At 53.5% G+C, this 19,217-nt stretch overlaps 1 protein-coding gene across 4 annotated transcripts in view; it reads right to left on the minus strand.

The window, feature by feature from the left end:
- Window positions 1–18,371, minus strand: part of ARHGEF2 (Rho/Rac guanine nucleotide exchange factor 2) — a 132,121-nt gene extending 113,750 nt beyond the window's left edge. For 3 of the 4 annotated variants that reach the window (XM_042843297.2, XM_042843296.2, XM_008171971.4), the window contains exon 1: window positions 18,200–18,371. The gene's annotated coding sequence lies outside the window, so the exon portion shown is untranslated. The remainder of the gene's footprint in view (window positions 1–18,199) is intronic. The other variant, XM_065573701.1, reaches the window with a different exon arrangement.
- Between the last annotated feature and the right edge of the window lie 846 nt (window positions 18,372–19,217).

Consider the following 19,217-nt stretch of genomic DNA (forward strand, 5'->3'; position numbering starts at 1 on the left):
AGAATCTGGGGCTCCAGCATCCGTGCTCCCCAATGGCTCTTGGCTGGGTCTCCCAAGACACAACAGATGGGCACTGGGGGGGGGGTGTGTGTGTGAAGAGACCTTGATTCCCAGCGACTCCTTGCCAAGCGCTAAGGGAAAGCAGGTCTCCGCCCATCCCCAAACGGCAAAGCAATTAGCCAAGCGCCTGTGCGTCGTACTCACACCCCATCACCGCAGTATCCGAGCACCTCGACGTCTGTTACGTATTTATCCTCACAACCCTCCTGGGACGCAGGGCATTGCTGTTAGCCCCATTGTACAGCTGGGGAAACTGAGGCTCCATGAGGCTAAGTGAGCTACTCAAGGTCACCTGGGGAGCTGCGGCGGAGCAGGATTTGAACCACTAGAGGGCTCACAGCAGAGCTGGGAACTCCTCAGGGATATTATCCAGTTGACACACACTCCTCTCTGCCTCTGCCTTATGCAATCCCTCCATCCCGTCTCTCTCCTTCTGACCCCAAGAGACGATGGATGGTTTAATGAGTCTGTAGCCGCACTGGGTATTTCCTGCCCGAGACTTCACCACTCGGCACTTCACGGACATGGCACAGACCAGCTCAAGGGGCTGAATTACTCTGGCGTCCTCTGGCCAGCTCCCTCCCTCCCTCTGAGGCAGATGTGGGGGGCTCCAGGGGGATACATGGCTCAACAGGGAGCAGCCAGGGTGGCAAGAGGCGGGTAGGTCGCCTATGGATCACTCATCCTAAAGATCCCTCTTTCAGGCCCGTTGGCTACAGCACACGTGAGAGCGCACGCCCCTTGCCGGGGAGCACGCGCCCCTGCCGGGCCTAGCGTGGGCTTGGGGCAGACCCTGGAAAGGGGGGCGCCCATTCACGCCCTGGGCCTTTTGCCAAGGAGCCGGGAGGGTGGCACAAGACGGGCACAAGAGTGGGTGGAGTTATCGGCCCTGGATATTCCAGTGCACTAAGAGGAAAGAAAAAGAAAAAAATCTCCCCAAGTCAAGTGCCCCCCACCCATCTCACCACCCGAGTTACTCATTAAACGGCAAAGAATTTCTGAAGGAAAAGAGGAGCAATCACGGCCCCTATTACAGCTCGCCTGGCATTTCTGACACCAGCAGAAAACATGAACCGTAGCTGGGGAAGGGAGTGTAGTTAATACCTAACAGCAAAGAGGGGAATTCAGCATTTGGAAAGCAACCTAGAGCTGCCGTTTAGCAATCATTAGGGCTGAAGTTACAGTGAAGGGCAGTGTGGTTCAGTGGTTAGAGGTGGCCACGCCTGCATTTTCATCCTGGTTTTTGACACCAACTCACTGTGTGGCCTGGATCAAGTCACCGTTCCTCAGTTTCCCCTGCTGTAAAATAGGGGTTAATACCTCCCCGAGGAAGGAGGGTGCAGTGGTTAGGGCGCTAGCCTGGGACTCGAGACACCCAAGTTCAATTCACTGCTCTGCCACGGATTCCCAGCACGACCTCAGATGAGTCATCACTTCTCGGGGCCTCAGTTTCCTCATTTTACAATCGTGCTAAGTGAGAGAGTAAATTGGACATAGCCAACAAAAGGTCTTTGGGGTCATGAAATTCACACCATTTCTAGAGGAAATCCAGCAGTCCAGGAGCACCATCCACGCAGGCTTGGTTCCAAATCCCAACAACCCAAAAGCATTTACAAAGCATTGTATCCAGCCCGGAAGCAGTTTGATCGCTCCCCCGCCATTGCCTGCAACCCAAACGCTGCGGCACAGGCAGCACTGAAAGTGAAACTGACCATAAACAGAAGAGAGATTTGCTTAATTGACTTCCAGGAGAGAAATGCAAAGATCAACCACAGAACTTCAAGAATGGGCCCCAAACGAACCAGAGGGTTAGAAGGGTCCACAAGGGTCACCTAGTCTAATCCCCTGCCAAGATGCAGGATTTGTTGTGTTTAAACTACCCGAGACAGAGGAATATCAGGCCTCCCAATTTTAGTCCAGTTTACTTTCCCAATCTTCAGCTGCTGGTAATCACTAATTGAAGTTAGTGGAGCTGTGCTGACTTATACCAGCTGATGATCTGGCCCTTAAAATGCTAACAGTAGGGCCGGGACTATATTTCTGTTCTGTATTTGTACAGCGCCTGGCACCGTGGAGTCCTAGTCCATGGTGAAGGCTCCTAGATGCTGTGGTAATAATTTATACAATAATGATAATAATAATCTGATGCCTTATTAGCTAAGTACAGAAATTGGATTAGACTACGACTGCTTCCATTTCTGTAGGTCTTGATGATCGACACACCTGGGAAGGCTTAGACCAAGAAGTGGCTTTAATGATTCCTGGCCACTGCATGAAATTTGTAAGTTGCAGAGGGACCATCATAAAGGCCTGCTCAGACATTCCTTTCCTTTGATTTTGCACTTAAACGCTCCTACCCAGAGACTGTTGACTCACAGGTCAATGTGGGGTCATGGTGCTAAAAGCAAAAATGTCCCAGACTGCACTGAAGGCAGGTCACTGAGGCGGTGAATCAGAATGAAGGGGGGAAAAAAGAAAAAAAAGAGGCCTAGCCCCTGGTGTTATTTGAAAAGCTAACATGGGGAGTCCATACTCCATCTGCTGCGGCTGGAGCTCCTGGGCTTACCTGGCTGCTGGTTCGATAGCCCAGAGTTTTCAGGTGCGCTCACGAACGTGATGCTATCAAAAAAGAAAGGCCCCGTTTATCCCCTCTCGCTAGCTTCCCGCTGCATTTGCGAGAGAGCATTTTCCTACCAGCCCCACGAGATCTGAAATGCCACCTCTGCTCTTTGCGTTCTTATCATTATGACTGTGATAGGACAGCGTAGAGACCGCAGCGGAGACGGTGTTAGGCACTGCACTGACGCACCGTAGGAGACAGTCCCTGCCGTGAAGAGCTTATATAGACAAGACAAAGGAAGGAACATTATCAAAATAAATATATAATCCCATTTTACAGATGGGGAATTGAGGCCCAGGGAGATTAAAGGTGTCTCTAGACAGCAGTTTCTGGCTACCACAGCTTCACTGTTCTAGGACTGGAGCATGTCAGCTCAAGCTGTAATCATAGCCACTGATTGAGGTCTAGACATACCCTAAGTGACTTGCCCATGGTCCCCCAGGGAGTCTGTGGCACAGCTAAGAATTGAACCTAGATCTCCTGAATCCCAGGCTACTGCCTTTAGCCACAAGGCCACCCATCCTCTCTGAGTTTTTCTATTATTTATAATAAATACTTTGCCTTTCTCTTTACTGTATCTTCCAAGTTAGGCTCTCAAGGCCGTTAAGTGATAAGAAAGGCAGCCTCAGGCGATGGGTATTACTTCCTGCCCCCGGTCAGTATCGCCAGCAGGAAAAGTTCTGCAAATTAGAACCGGAGACACCTGTTCTGTGAATGATGTGGGAGGCAGAACGGAATCCAGCTCGCTCTCCCCTGGCTGTAACACCACCTTACCCAGCCCTAGGCTCCATCACCCGCCGCAGCATTAATGCAGCCGACGGACGGGGTCTATCCTCCGGCCTAGACAAGGCCTCAGCTAGGAAAGGTGCTGCAGGAGATCAACAGTCTCTGTAACTGCGGGTCACGTTGGTGTCTTTGTTAGGGTTACCATACGTCCGGATTTTCCCGGACATGTCCGGCTTTTGGGGGCTCAAATCCCCGTCCGGGGGGAAATCCCCAAAAGCCGGGCATGTCCGGAAAATCGGGAGGTCAGCCGGGCCGGCGGGGAGCCGGGTCAGGCGGGCCCGCGGGGAGCCGGGCCGGCGGGGAGCCGGGTCGGCCGGGCCGGCGGGGACCCCGGCCGGCGGGGAGCCGGGTCGGCCGGGCCCGCGGGGAGCCGGGCCCGCGGGGCCGGTGGGGAGCCAGGCCGGCGGGGCCGGGAGCCGGGGGGTGCGCCGGGCCGCCGAGGGCCGGGAGTGCTGGGCGGGCCGGGGGTGGTCGGCCGGGGCCGGCACCCCAGGGCCCGAGCTGACCCAGGCTGGAAACGCCGGGGGGCCAGCCTGGGCCGCGCCTCCTCCCCCCACAACCCCCTTACCTGCTTCAGGCTTCCCGCGAATCAAATATTCGCGGGAAGCAGGGGAGGGGGCGGAGACTTTGGGGAGGGGGCGGGGTTGGGCAGGGGTGTGGGCGGGGCTGGGGCGGGGCCGTGGGCCGTGGAGTGTCCTCCATTTGAAGGCACAAAATATGGTAACCCTAGTCTTTGTGGAGGGGAGGGCTGCGAACAGGCAGGTCACCACAAATCTCCCTCTCCACGGGAAACCCAAGGGCCCTACATTCAGTGGCTGCAGGACAATTTGAGCATCCGCATGTGTCTGCATATTTATCACCTCCTCTGCACCCCCAGTTTAGACCTGTCCCTCCTGGGATGCAGTAGGTACAAGGAGTGATTGGGATTGTGGGTTTTGAGCCTCCTTGCTACAAAGCCCTGCCTGAATTACTGTGTCCTCACTGGTTCTGCGTTCCCCCCCGTGCCTGTCGCTAGGACTTCTGGGTTGCTAGGACGTCCCATGATTCTTTGTGTTGCAGAGAGCTGAGATGCTCCGGGATTCTTTCCCAGCAAATTGTGGAAGAACTTGTCCATCCTTCCGGCCACGCAGGGGGGAATTGTGGGAAGGCGTTGGAGGACTATCAGCATGCAAGGGGTTTAGCCTGCATCTACACTAGAGAGATCGAGCTCACCCCCTCTCAGCCAGGCCAGTGAGCTCAGGTTGAAAGTAGCACCAAACTCAGGTCAGAGGGTTGTGTGTGTGGCCGGGTTGGGGGTTAGGAGGAACACCCAGGTAAGAGTCCAGACCAATTCTGCAGTGAAGACATACCCTCAATATGGGTCACGGCTAGGGCCCTATCAAATTCACAGTCTCTTTTGGTCAATTTCACAGTCATAGGATTTTAAAAATCGTAAATTTCATGATTTCAGCTATTTAAATCTGAAATTTCAGGGTGTTGTAATTTTAGGGATCCTGAGCAGTAAAGGAGTTGGGGGGAGAGGTCGCAAGGTAATGGGGCGGGGGGGTTGCGGTACTGCTACTCTTACTTCTACGCTGCTGCTGGCGGTGTCTCTGCCTTCAGAGCTGGGCAGCTGGAGAGCGGCGGCTGCTGGCTGGAAGCCCAGCTCTGAAGGCAGCACCACCACCAGCAACAGCGCAGAAGTAAGGATGGCCTGGTATGGTATTGCCACCTTTACTTCTGTGCTGCTGACTGCAGACCTGGGCCCTCAGTCAGCAGCCCCCTGCAACTCCCTTTTGGATCAGCACCCCCAATTTCAGAAACGCTGGTCTCCTGCATGAAATCTGTATAATGTAGGGTAAAAGCACATAAAAGACCAGATTTCACAGGGGGAGACCAGATTCCATGGTCCGTGACGTATTTTTCATGGCCGTGAATTTGATAGAGCCCTAGTCATGGCCCTATCTGCACATAGAAGACAACAACCTACTACTGCTGCCAACTAATGAAGTTACTCCTTTAGCTCAAGTAGCAGACAGTTGTGCTGCAGATCCTTGGTCACACCCTGCTGATGACCCACGTAGAGGGGGAGGTTAATGACATTGCAATGTTGGGAGCCCTAGTATGGATGGGCCCTTGGCTACAATATTATGATTACAGTAACACCTAGAGGCCTCAACATGCTACATGTTGTACCAGACACACAGTGAGAGATGTCCCCTGCCTGGAACAGCTCACAATCTAAAACAGACAAAGGGCAGGAGGGAAACTGAGGCACAGAATGGGGAAGGGACTTGACCAAGGTCACCCAGCAGGTCAGTGGCAGAGCCAGGAATAGACCCCAGAAGTCCCGAGGCTCAGCCCAGCGCCCTCTCCGCCAGATCATGCTGCCCAGCCTACAACCATCTTTAGGGCTCTGCCTAGCAGCCCTGCTCAGTCACCGACCAAACTGTAAGTTTTCCTCCATGGGTGATCGGCCCCGTCCTTCGGTTCTAGCTGCCACGGACTCACCCTCTTCACCTGCTCCTGCAGAGATCTGCTCCGGCCTCTATCTGCACTGACGCCTTCGGCGCTTGTGGCCAGCCTGCGGCGTCCTCTTTGCCCCCAACATACAAACTTCCTCGCTACCGCCCCGGGGCAAACGGGATGAGCTCACTGCTTTCCTGTTTTCGAGTGCCCAAGCACAGTCAGCTGACAAGAACTTTCCTCCCTTTCGGCTGTTATCTGCTGTCAGATCTTTGCTGACTTGTCCTAGGGCCGGTTACCAATTTTCCATATATAGCGATTGAGCAAAACAATGGGAGAGGAGCATGAGCTGGTGGTTGGAAGAGAGGACAGGGAACCTGGGCTCCATTTCCCAGCTCTGGGAGGGGAGTGGTGTCTAGTGGGTAAAGCTGGGAGGCTGGGAGCCAGGACTCCTGGGTTCCATCCCAACTCCGGAAGGGGAGCATGGCCTCTCTAGAGATTAGAACAAAGGGGGCTGGGAGTCAGGCCTCCTGATAAATTTAGCTCTCTTTTCACAGCAAGGTAGTGTGATAGAGGATGGGACTGGGAGACACCTGGGTTCTAACCCAGCTCTGGGAAGGGGGTGTTGTCTAGTGGTTAGATCAAGGACCGGGAACTAGGACGCCTGGGTTCTATTCCTAGCTCTGATACCAATTCAGTATGCGACGTTGGGCAAATCTGGGGGCTAGGGAAGAATCAGGAGCATTGGGCTGGCAGCTGGGAGCAGGAGACGAACGGGGACTCATGTGAGGAGGGAGAGGAAGGGTCTGGCTTGGAGAAGGATGCTCTAGGAGCCCTGGGGAAGGGGCAGTTTGGGTGGACCCAGCACCTGTTTAACCACTCAACAGGCTGGACTGAGCCAGCCAGGAGCTAACCGGGGGTGGGTGGGAATATCTAGAAGGCAGTCAGCTGATAGGGTCCAGGGCGGGAAGCGCTCCCATGGAAACCTGGAGGAGTGTACACAACACAGCAGGATTCCCGCTGGGGTGTATGGGGAGGGGCAGGGGGTGAGGACAGCCTAGCCCAGGGCCAGCCTTTCCCCCCGAGAACCACCAAGAGGCTGGCGCCCATCTCAAAGCCACAGCTCCAGAATCAGGGAAGTGGCTGAAAAGCAAAGCAAAGCAAAGCCCCCGCCCGCCCCAATGGGATTCTCCTTCTGGGGCCACAATTCCCCCTGCGGGGCTAGCATGACCCACTGGCTACGTGCGTGCTGGGTCCCACTCCAGCCACTAGCTGATCTGCTAGAGGATAACAGCTTACTACTGTTGCCAGGGAGTGGAGTGACTCTTTTAGCTCAAGCAGGGGAAGTCAATCCCCTGCTGATGACCCAGGCAGGGTGGGTGGCTCAGATGGGGAGAGAAAGCATAGAAACCAGCCTTCCCCTTCCATCCGAGGAGCTCAGAGCACTGGATTAGCCCCCCCTCAAAACTCCTTTGGGGGGGGGGCAACATCTCTGTTCTACTAGACTCTACAGACTGTCTCATATCTTCTCTTATTAATTATTATCTCAATTATCAGAGCATCTAGGAGCCCCAGTCATGCCCCAGGACCCATGGTGCCAGGTGCTGTACAAACACGGAACAAAATGACAGCCCCTACCCAAAGAGATTGCAATCCAAGTACCTTCCCCCTCACAGTAGCAAGTGAGCTTCTTCCACGTGTGCATTAAGCAACCAAACATCTAGCCTCTGTGGTTTGTTCTCTCTCTCACCCGCTCCCCAGGGGGAGAATTGAGTATTGTTTTGGTAGGGTGGGGGGGTTACGTATGGGGAGACTCAGGCAAAGGGAGAGGAAGTGACTTGCCGAAGGTCACCCAAGGAAATCAGTGGCAGAGCTGGGAATCCAGGAGTCCTGATTCCCAATCAAATACTTCTCTGCCACTGCTACGAACAGAACCCAGGAGTCTGACGTCAAGTTCCCTGCTCTAACCGGCAGGCCCCACGCCCCTCCTGGAGCCAGGAATACAACCCACAAATCCTGACTCCCCACCCAGGACCCTACCCCCTAGCCCACATGCGGCCTCCTTCTGAAACAGATCGAACAAGTAATTGACGATGACGCAGGCCTGCGTGCATCCTGCCTGTACTTTTAGTAGAAGTATTTGGTAGTGAATGAATACAGCTCCTCAGCCCAACCCATCTTTCTAGCTTTAATCCAGAACAGGACTCACCCTCACATTCGCAGAAGGGAGATCAGACAAGCCCGTCACACACGCTGTATGTGCTGCTGGGGAATGTAAACAGGCTTGAGACCCAAGCTGCTGAGAGGGGGAGGAACAGGCAACAAAAAAAAAAGAAAAAAAAAAGGAAAAAGAAATGCCAGGGGTGGGGGAGGGGTGGAGAAGAGGGATTTGGGAAGAGGGGATTGATCTCTGGGAGAGCGAGGAGAGGGCTGGGACAGGGCGACGGACTAGAGTTAGAATACACAACGGCTCTTAAACCTCACGCTTCTGGGCCTGACCCACGTTCTCATCGGCTACTACAGGGATCCGGCACCTTCCTCTGAAGCAGCCGTCTGGCCACTGTCAGAGATGAGCTGCGGGACTAGATGGGACCCCCCCAGATCTAATCCAGTCTAGGGATTCCCATGTTCCACTCCTTGCAGTCCTCATCCCTGACGGGACCAGGCTCCCATCGGCAGGAGCAGGGAAAAGAACCTGGAGGCAAATGCCGTGACCTGGACAACCTCCGAGCTGAAGCATTTGCGAGTGCATGGTGCCCACCAGGGCCCTCGAAAGCTGAACACAGGAGCTGCTATACCAGGAGCTCGACAACCAAAGCACCCTAGCGGGGGCTGTAACACACTCATACCCTCTACACACCAGCACGCACCGTCACCCAGCGCTCACTTCCCCAGGGAGAGCCCGAACCACTGACCTAACGCTATAAGGAGGGAGGCAACACCCCCCCCTCCCCATTTTGTGACTCCAGCCTGAAAAACAAAATCGAAATATTTCAGAAACATCAAAACGAACCGTTTCAATTGGACATTTCCAAAACTCACTCTATCCAGTAGGAAACACTTCCCTTCCAGAGCCAAGATTAGAACCCAGGCGTCCGGGCTCCCAGTCTCCCACTCTAGCCCCTAGAGGCCATACGCCCCTTCCAGAGTCAGGCGCAAAACACAGGAGTCCTGATTCCACGTCAGGGGCTTTAACGGTCTGATCACATCCCTTGCTGGTGTTCAGCAAAGCCTCCCAAACTGAATTGGGGGGGAAGTCATTCCAGCATCGGGCTGACAATTTACAAGCTTCCCAGTCACTCCTGATGGAGTGACAGCCTTATAACATGTGGGAGATTCCTGGACATCCTTATTGTTCTCTAGATCGTGGTTTTATAATGAGAAAGTGACCAGGAATTTAAAAAAAAATTTATATTAGTAGGCTTGGCAGAATTCAATTGTTAGGTCAACGGATAATATCAATGTGTGTTTTTATCAATTTAAATTTTCAGTGTTGTGCAAAATTATGGGGTTTAAGCATTTTTTCCCCCTATTTTGATCTATTTAAATGTTCACAGATGCCAGAAAGTATGGGAGCAGGTGTCAGACAATTATCAAATGACAGCGGATGCCGAGACATAAAAAGTGAAAGCTTTATAACCAGTAAGTCACAAATTGTCAACATCAATATACCTAGTATGAAAATACACACAAAAAATAATCACAGAACCATAGGACTAGAAGGGACCTTGCAAGGTCGTCTAGTCCAGTCCCCTGCATTCGTGGAATGATCAGAGCGCCAGGCTAGGAGGCCCCACTGTGGATTCGGCCACTGACACAGGGTGTCATTTTTCCTGCTTTGCCTAGCTGTAAATTTCAATTGTTACTGATGGAAATAGTTTGTCCTCTCTTTAGTGTGGGTTCAGTGAAATCAACATCTACTGACATTTACTAATACAAATCTGACGCCTCCAAGCCTACTTACTGGGCACCGTTTGGAATGTCAGGAATGTGAACATGGGAAGCACCGTGTCTGAAAAGATGCAGGTGCTGGGAAGTCTTTAAATCAATGGACTAGTGCTGAAATTCTGACCCTGTTAAAGTCAATGGCAAAATTCCCCATGACATCAGCCAGGACGTACCCCTACGTCCTGATTTCGCCACTGCCCTGCACTGTATGGAGTCATTTACATAACAGCATCAACCCCATGCAATCATGGGATCAGCTAATCAATCATGAGATTTAAAAAAAAATAATAATTTGGCTTCTTTTTTTTCCCCTTTGCCTCCTGATCTCTGAGCCTTTCAGGCCATGCTGGGATCATGTTGTCCAGCTTCCCTCAGCAATCACAAGAGCTAGAAACTTACTATAAACAAATCCCTGTGACTCTCCCAAAAATCACGTGACTCCGGGAGTTGGGGCTTGAAGGAAAAAAAATACTAAATATCACAAGAGTTGGGATACAATTGCGAGGGTTGGCACCACTGTTTACCCCCACGCAAAGTGGGTGGGAAACGCCCAGACCTAGCTGCGTTTTACATTCACCGTGAACCGGAGTGGCTGCACAAGGCAACGGGAGTGGAGAGTCAGGCCTGGCGGCTCGATAGTGAGATTTTTGTCTCCACACAGAAGTTGCACTAATTCAGCTGAAATCCGTTCTTAAAGCGATGGGATGGAACTGCAACAAAACACTTCACACTGGTGGGCAACTGGCTTAGCCCATGTCACTCCCAGCCCATCCTGCCCTGGGCTCGCTGGTGGCATGGATTGCCTTGAAGGGATCAAATTGCCTTTTCTTCGGCCCTTTATAAATCCCGCTGGGGAACATCCCCAGACCATGCAGGATAGCAGAGCAGATGTGGAGGAGGGCAAGGGACTCGGGTAGATCTACATTTAACGCTCTCCTGTTAAATAACGTGCCTGCAGCAACACACCTCTATCAGGCTATTAGCTAACACATGGCTTGTCAGGTCTCCAGACCCCCTTGCTGGAATCAGGGATATATTACTCTTAGCACCATGTACGGTTGCAGAGAACAAGCTCCCTCATCCGGTAGCCTATGCAGGGACAGATTAATAATGCATCTAGCCAGGGGGCTCATCACCTTAATATCTGAGCACCCCAGGGCCTGTGTGTATCCTCTCCACAGGCTGTGTGGTAGGGAAGTGCTGCTTTCCGCGTTTCACAGATGGGGAAACTGAGGCCCAGGAATTCTTGCAGGTCTGTTCCACTGGAGACGCCCGTGTCACGTTGCAGCAGCAAAGCCCTTTCCGGCAAGTGGGAAGCAAACCGTGTCCAATCAGACCCAGGCCCAGGAGAGTCCGCTGTTTGAAAGGCAGATTCGTGCTCCAAGCTAGGCTCGCCGAGGGCCTGACCCTGAGAGGCGCTGCCCTCCAATGCTCGCTGATGTCCATGGGATTTGCGTGCTGGCCAGGGCTTAGAGCGCCAGGCTAGGAGGCCCCACTGTGGATTCTGCCACTGACTCAGGGTGTCATCTCAGGCAAGTCACTTCCCCCGTGCCTCAGTTTACCCTTCTGTAAAATGGAGGGAACAACTCAGACCCACCTCTCAGGGAGCTGAAAAGAGGAATCAATGTCCACACAGCACCAGACCAGCAGCTCTCAACCTTTCTCATATCAAGAACCCAGCTTCAGAACTCTCCTTACCCTACCAGGATCTAGCCAGGACCCCCCTTCCATTCAGTAATATGAACAGCCAGCCCCCAGGCTGAGAACCTATGCCCTATATAAATGCCACGTCCTGTTAGGTTGGACTGTAAGCTCTTTGGGGCAGGAATTGTGGTTTTGTTCTGTGTTTGTACAGCACCTAGCGCCGGGGCGCTGGCTTTGACTGTGGCTCCCAGCTGTTACTGCAAAACTGATGATGATAGATCAGGAGGAGACATTAAACAACGCTCCTCTCTGCCCATACAGGTGGGGCTTAAAGAAACTTGAGTGCCCTGCCCAAGATCTCACCCAAAGCTGGAGTGTGGGCGACTGCTTGGTGCAGCAGCCTGTGTGGTATTCTGTCCTATTCACAGCCGTGCGTCACCTACCAAGAAGCCACATCAAAACACCGGCCCAACAAATGGAATCCAAGGTGTGCAGACAACAGCAGGTGGCACCCGCTGGCACTTAATTCTCTTCCTGCTGGCTCTGATCACGATGCTAACCGCTCCCCCTCTGCCCTGTAGATATCCCTTCTTCCTCTTCCATTCCTCCCGGCCCCCCTCCCTGCAAAAACAAACAAACAAAACCCCTCTCCCTTTATTCCCTGTTTGCATTGTCTCTGCTGCGCATTTCTGGGCACCGGATCTGCAGGGCGCAAGGACGGCCTGCCCAGGAAACATGGCATTAAGGTGTGGGTTGTTTGTGGCAGAGTCTGTTTGCTGATCTCGGAGCCTTGAGTCATGAATAGTCAAGGGACCCAGCCAAGCCCATGGGGCTACAGTGGAAGCCTCGGATCTGGCTAGAAGGGCATCTGGTAATTGCTAAACGCACCGCTGACGAGACCTCGGTGTCAGCCCTACATACAGCCAGGGGAGTGGCTGATTAGTGTTTTCTCCAGGAATTGAAATGGGGGGTGGGGTACGAATTTACCGGGGGAACTGGAAAACAGCTAAATTAGCAACACTGTGACCACTGCAGGGGGGTGTTCGGGGGGAGGGGGGAAGGATAGGGAAATCCACACTCACAACCGCTGTGGATTGGCACAAACGGGGGGCCCCTCACACACACTCACCAGGGGTTACATGAGCCCACGGCACTTCAAAGCTCCGTGGTCCCCCTAAAACACATCCCCTGCTGGGTCCCCACCCCAGCAGCAGTGGGATTGGCTGGGTCAGACGTAGCGATTTTAGGGAGCGCCATGGCAGGATAGGTGATGGAGGGGAAGAGCTAGCCTGGGACTTGGAAATCCTGGGTTCTATCCCTTGCTCTGCAAGAGTCTCCCTGTGTGACCCTGGGTAAGTCACTTAGCCGCTCTGGGCCTCCGTTTTCCCCATCTGTATAAGGGGGCTAGTAGCCTCACAAGGGAGTGGTGACGATAAATAGAGGTGAGGTGCTCAGGGACTACAGTGAGAGAGGCCAAATTAGGGCCTTAGTGAGATATGCATCCAATTCCCCTGTTCCAGCACCGGGACATTATTTTGGGGGGCACCCCACTGTAGCTTCTATGGTCCTCAATAACAAAGCCATTCCTGGGAACGCTGCTACCCCAGAAAATATGCCACTAATGTGGATCTATTCCTGCACTCCAAGTTACTTCTCACCAAGCCAGCAATCCTGGTACAGAATCCACTGCCTGTCCGATGAATCAATCTGTGAATTTAAAAGGGATCAAGGCTAGCACTGGACCAGGATTCAGCAGACCTGGGTTATATTCCCAGCTCTGCCCTTGGCCTACTGGGTGATTTCGGGCAAGTCACTGCACCTCCCTCTGCCTCAGTTTCCCCATCTGTAAAATGGGGTTAACCATACTGACCCGCTTGGGAAAGCACTTGGAGCGCTACTGATGGAAAGCACCATCTAGGAGCTGGGTATTATTATTTTATCCAGGGAAAGGTTCCCTGAGACAATCTGCCCCCCTGCCAGCTCCTTCCCCTACCTGCATCGGGGCATGAAGCGTCTGGCTGCTCAGAAGTGAAACGTGCGCAGGTGGGAGCCGTGCCAGCATGCAGGGAACAGCGGGAAAACAGGGCGGCTCTGGCCAAGATCCCAAAGAGAGAAAACAGGGCCCATCCCGCATCCAGGCTGGACACATTCGACAACCCCAGCGCTCGGCCCCAGCACCTCGTGATCTTTAGCACACGACCCAAGGCAGCTGCTGTCAGCTCCACTGTACAGATGGGGAACGGAGGCCCAGACCCTGGCCCAAGGCCACCCAGGGAGTCTACAGCAGAGACGGGACTTACCCCCATGTCTTCCAAGCCCTAACCACTGCACCATCCTGCCCCTCATTTATAGCCAGCTGTCCAACACTCCCAGCTCGCTGCCTGGCACCTTTTCTAGTCTAGGCAACATTCTCTCCATCCACCAAAATACCTTCGACAGGTGCATGCACAGACCCTACATAAACACGCCCACGTACACAAACACACACAGACACACCAGCCCCATTGGGCTCAGGGATGCAGTTTGAAATCCAGACCTTCAAGCATAAGACTACGCCATCTGAGCGGCGAGAGCAGCTCCCTCAGCTGGTAGCTGTAGTATACTCTTATCCTCTCCTGTGGAGCAGAGCAAGGGCTCTTAACACAGTTTGATAGTGTAGGTCATTTATATGCCTGGACACAGACATACCCCTATCCAAACACATCACCGTGTGCATGGACATCCTGAAAGCAACTCTTCTGTTTCAAATGCCAGACATTATAAAACTTTGTTGCTCCAGGCGGAGTTTATAGGCTGGGTTCAGGAAGACATGCCTTCGTGCTAAAGCACGACACATCCCTGCACATTCCTTCTCGGATCAGCCCCGGTTATTACAGGTCACTCTTTCAGCCAGGCATCTCGCTGCCTGCTAGATTCATCCCGGAACAGCTCAAATCACAGCAAGGATTTGAGTCCCGGGGGCCCCCCGAAAGGAATCGATTGCGGTGGACTCAGTGGTAACTTACGAATGGGGCTAAACTCAACACCCAGCCCTCTTAGAACCTGTGTTTATGTTTTGCAAAGAATTCCAGCAGCCACCTGCCTACGAGTGACAAAGAGACTCGCGGATCATGTTACTGGAGCTGCAGCTCCCGGCTCAACTGATGAGCAGTTTTGTTATCCTAACAACATAATAGGGGTAGATGACGGGCAAGACCTTGCTAAATTGGCCAGCCTCACGTGCCACTGGAATCCCCTCCCCCCACAGGTTCCAGTTCCTCCCTGTCCCCTGACATAGGAACAAGTAGATGGAATTAAACAGTAGCAAGTTCATAACCGATACAAGGAAATACTTTCCCCTGGGGCAGCATGCAGTTAGACGGTGGAACTCATGGCCACAGGATGACTCTGAAGGCAAAAAAGTCAGCAAGGTTCAAAGGGGGCTTGGACACTTATAAAGCTAGCAAGACTACCCAGAGCTAGGATAGCGAATACAAGCAGATTGTGGAAGGGATATTAAACCACTTCAGGGTCAAGCCAGGCTCTGGCTGGGGTCAGGATAAGACCTGATGTTGGGGGGGCAGATTATCTCACATCCACTACTGAGGGGTTCCCCTTGGGTCTGATCCAGTCTGGCAAGTCTTATGTTCCTTTCAGTGCTGAATTTTCTGGATTAGGGGAAAGTCTCCCAAGTACAAACCCAGGCGCTGCTTAGGCCAGCAAGAAAAGAACCAAGTTCCTGGGGGAGAGGGGATCAAAGTTTTATTAAGGCCCTAATCCAAAGCCCAAGTCTGAAGTCAGCTGGAGTTTTTCCATTGGATTTCAGCACATGTTGGATCAGGCCCTGCGCGTATTGAGGGCTGGAGTGGGATCGAAAATCTGCAGACGTGGGACGTCCATATGGGTCCAATCCACCCCCAATAGGCAATGGACCAGGTCACAGAATCATAGGGTTAGAAGGGACTGCAAGAGTCATCAAGTCTAATCCCCTGTCATGATACAGGATTTGTTGTGTCTAAACCATCCAAGATAGATGGCTATCCAGTCCGATATCCACAGAATAGGACCAGCCCAGGGCAAGCTGCCCACCCTATGGACCAATGTGTCTCGCTGCCACGATAGAAGGACCCCGTGGGGGATGAGAGGGGAATTCAGGCTCCATGGCCCATTGGAGGTAGAGCTGGTCGGGCCCATCCAGTGAAATATTTCAAGCTTAACATTTCTTTCCATCCTGAATCAGGCCCCAAAGCCAAACATTCGGAAGTTTTTCTGTAACCAAATTTCAGGGGGGAAAAAATCCTTCTAGGTCAATTGAAATGAAACGCTTTGATGTGACCGTTTGAAACAGTTATACGGCATCAAGTGAATTTCAAAAGGCAAAGACGTTTTGGAGCCAAAAAAAAGGAAACTTTTCATTGGAAACAACATGTTGCGGCATTTTCCCCCAAGAAATTCCGAATTGGTTTCCTGAACGCCAGTTCATCGAAACGGATCCAATTCGGCAAAATAATTCAGCGCCGTCAACATGGCCTTTTTCGGCTGGAAAACTGTTTCGACTGAAACATTGAACCTGGGCTCTGTGGCCTCTTGGTTGGCACCTTGGTTGTCGGGGCTGTTTCTACAATGGGTGCTGAGATCGGCCCCGCTCATCTCCCCACCACCCACACACCCCGTACACGCAAGGGGTGAGGGCCCTGTGCTCTATGCTAGAACGCTAACAGCCCCCTCCCCCCGGATTGAATAACACACTGTGACTGCAAGCCATCCTCAGGAAATGAGCCAAGATCAATACTCTGCATTACTGGGGCAGGGGGAGATGTGCTTCAAACACCCTCGGCCAAAGTGCATCCCGGCCAATGCTCAGGGGAAGCCAAGTGACGCAGGGATGAATTTGGTCCAGCAGCAGCAGCAGAAGATTTGCACTTGTATGGGGCCTTTCAGCCAGCAGTTTGCAACCATTAGAAGCAAATGGGTTCCAGAGGAGAATCACTTGCAAAAGGGATGGGGCAGCTTCCCCTAGGGCGAGTTTAGAGCCAGGTGTTCCCCTGAGAGGTAGTTCTTAAAAAGGATGGCGTGGACTCCATGAAATTACCTTCCCAGGATACTGTAGCAAAGGGATCTCCCTTCTCCTTTTCTCCCCCCACCCCAAACACCCACCCCTGCAAACCCAGCTGGGGATCTGAGAGTCAGAGCCTGGATTCTTTCCACCTTGCACCTCAACACCCCAATTCTGCCCTCAGCAACACCCCAGCCTTCAATGGGGGCCGGCCAGGTGTGACTCCAGGGGGAACAGAGGAAGCAATTTGATTGATCATGCATGAAATAGAATACCCCGGAGTTCCTGCACCCAGAACCAGGGCTCACGGGTCTATATTGTCATTTGTCACTACAGTCTGATACGCACAAGCAGCAGACCTGCCATATTTCCACAAAAAGAACAGGAGTACTTGTGGCACCTTAGAGACTAACAAATTTATTAGAGCATAAGCTTTCGTGGACTACAGCCGAAGAAGTGGGCTGTAGTCCACGAAAGCTTATGCTCTAATAAATGTGTTAGTCTCTAAGGTGCCACAAGTACTCCTGTTCTTTTTGCGGATACAGACTAACACGGCTGCTACTCTGAAACCTGTCATATTTCCACAGTCACTTTTCCAAGCTGACCCACAACTTCCAATATAACCAAACAGCCACACGCTCCAGCCCTCCAGATGGGATTTGCTGCCGCTGCTTCCACGGGAGAAAAATCTGACATCTGCTGAGCAGGGCTGCCCAGAGGATTCAGGGGGCCCGGGGCAAAGCAGTTTTGGGGGCCCCTTCCAGAAAAAAAAGTTGCAATACTATAGAATACTATATTCTCGTGGGGGGGCCCCTTTGGGGCCTGGGGCAAATTGCCCCCCCCCTCCTCTGGGCAGCCCTGTTGCTGAGGCCTTCCCTATGCTAGAGAGTTTTGACAAGTAGAGTTACTCCAGTACGGGAAAACTCTCTAGTGTGGACATAGTTACACTGGTATAAGAGTGCTTGTCCCCAAATAGCTTATGCTGGTTCCCCCCCAGAAGCATTAATGCTAACGGCATTTATACCAGTACACTGCTGTAACAGGGTCTACACTGGGGCTATTAGCAACATAGCTTTGTTGGTAAAATAAAAGAATTGATCATCATAAAATCACACTCCTAACCCACGTAGCTAAAATCGGAGGGCACGGCACGGCACGCAGGGGCTTAAGGTGGTAGAATTCAGAGCTGGGACAGACGGAAAGGTCTGGTCTACACACACATTTGGTCCTGGCATAGCTGTGTTGTTAGGCCGGGGTGTGCTTTTCGACTGCTATTATTAGAGCCATTCCCTAGTGTGGACGCAGGGTCTGGGTATAGCTCGTTCCCCTTACCCTGGGGGAAGGGCTGCCCTGGGAGCAGCTCCCTTTATGCCACATCGCTGCTTTAACTCCCCCAGGAGAAGGCTGCCAACTCGCCTCTCCCTTGCCCGTTTTAACACCAAAGCACGGGGCAAAGGTTACCCAGGAAGCCACGGGATCGTCAACAGCCCAGGCAGGCCGAGCCCCGGGTGCAGGGCAGGGGCTGAGCCCATTCTCCGGAGCTGGCCGGGCGACCCCAGCCCAGGTGCAGAGACGCACCTGGCCCAGCCCCCGGAGGGGTTGGCACGGGCGGGCTAGCACCTGTTGCAGGTGATGGGTGAAAAGCGGCGGTAGGAACGTACCTGCTGGGCTGGGGGCGGCTGCTCCCCCGGGAGGGCTGCGGATCCGCTATGCCCCGGCAGGACCCCAGGGGCAGGGCGTGGGCGACCCCCCCTCCCCTCCTGCCGCTCCTGCTTCCAGCCTCGCTCCTTCGCAACTTGCAGGTTCCTCCCCCGTCTCCTCGCTCACCCCGAATCAAACAGCCGGGACCCGCCCAGCGCTTCGGATCCTCCCAGCTGTTAACCCTTCACCCGCGGGGCATCTCCTCCTCCAGCGCCAGCCTCTCGCCTGAGTCGCCTTCCCCGTCCCCAACGGGGCTGAACCGAGCGGGGCTCCGCCGGAAGACAGAGGCGGAGGGACCTTTGAGTCAGCACCAAACGGCTGCCTTTTGAAGGCTGCAAAATACCCAGGGTGCAGCCTGGACCCCCCCTCCCCCCGCCCAAAAAAGCTTCCTTGGAAGCGCAATCTGGAGGACGAGCCGGAGGCTGGGAATGGGGAAATCCTGAGGTCTCATCCTGCCTCTGGTTTTACTGGCTGGGTGCCTCAGTTTCCCCACCTGCGAGAAGGGGGCCGCCGTCACCTGCCTCCCTGCGATGTCAAGGATCCCTCTGTGAGGTGCCCAGCAGAGACAGAGGAGCCCCGCGGAGGAAGTGGCCTCCCGCCTGGCGGGGTCCTGGAGCAGTGGTCTATACAGCAGATACAGCGTCGGCTGGCCCGGGCGTCTCCTTGCTGTAGAGACCTAGAGCAGCGATTCAGTCAGGCCTTGCGAAGCCGGGTGGGGACGGGAGACCTGGGGAGAACAGGAGGTGCTGCAGAAAGGGAACATACAGAGCCCTGCATGGTGCTAACCGGGAGTAAAATCCTGCAGATGGCAACTGAGATCAGCATGTCCCCCCCCGCACTCCCTTGGCTGACAGTGCTCCCCAAAGGTGGTGCTTGTCCGGGGGAGCTCAGCTCTCCCCTGCCGATGGGAAATGGGCTTCCCTGGAGCCAGATCTGCAACCCAGGATGGCTTCCCCGGGGACGTTGGAGAGCACTGAG

This window comes from Chrysemys picta, chromosome 20 (genome assembly GCF_011386835.1).
Source record: "Chrysemys picta bellii isolate R12L10 chromosome 20, ASM1138683v2, whole genome shotgun sequence".
Lineage (NCBI taxonomy): Eukaryota > Metazoa > Chordata > Testudines > Emydidae > Chrysemys > Chrysemys picta.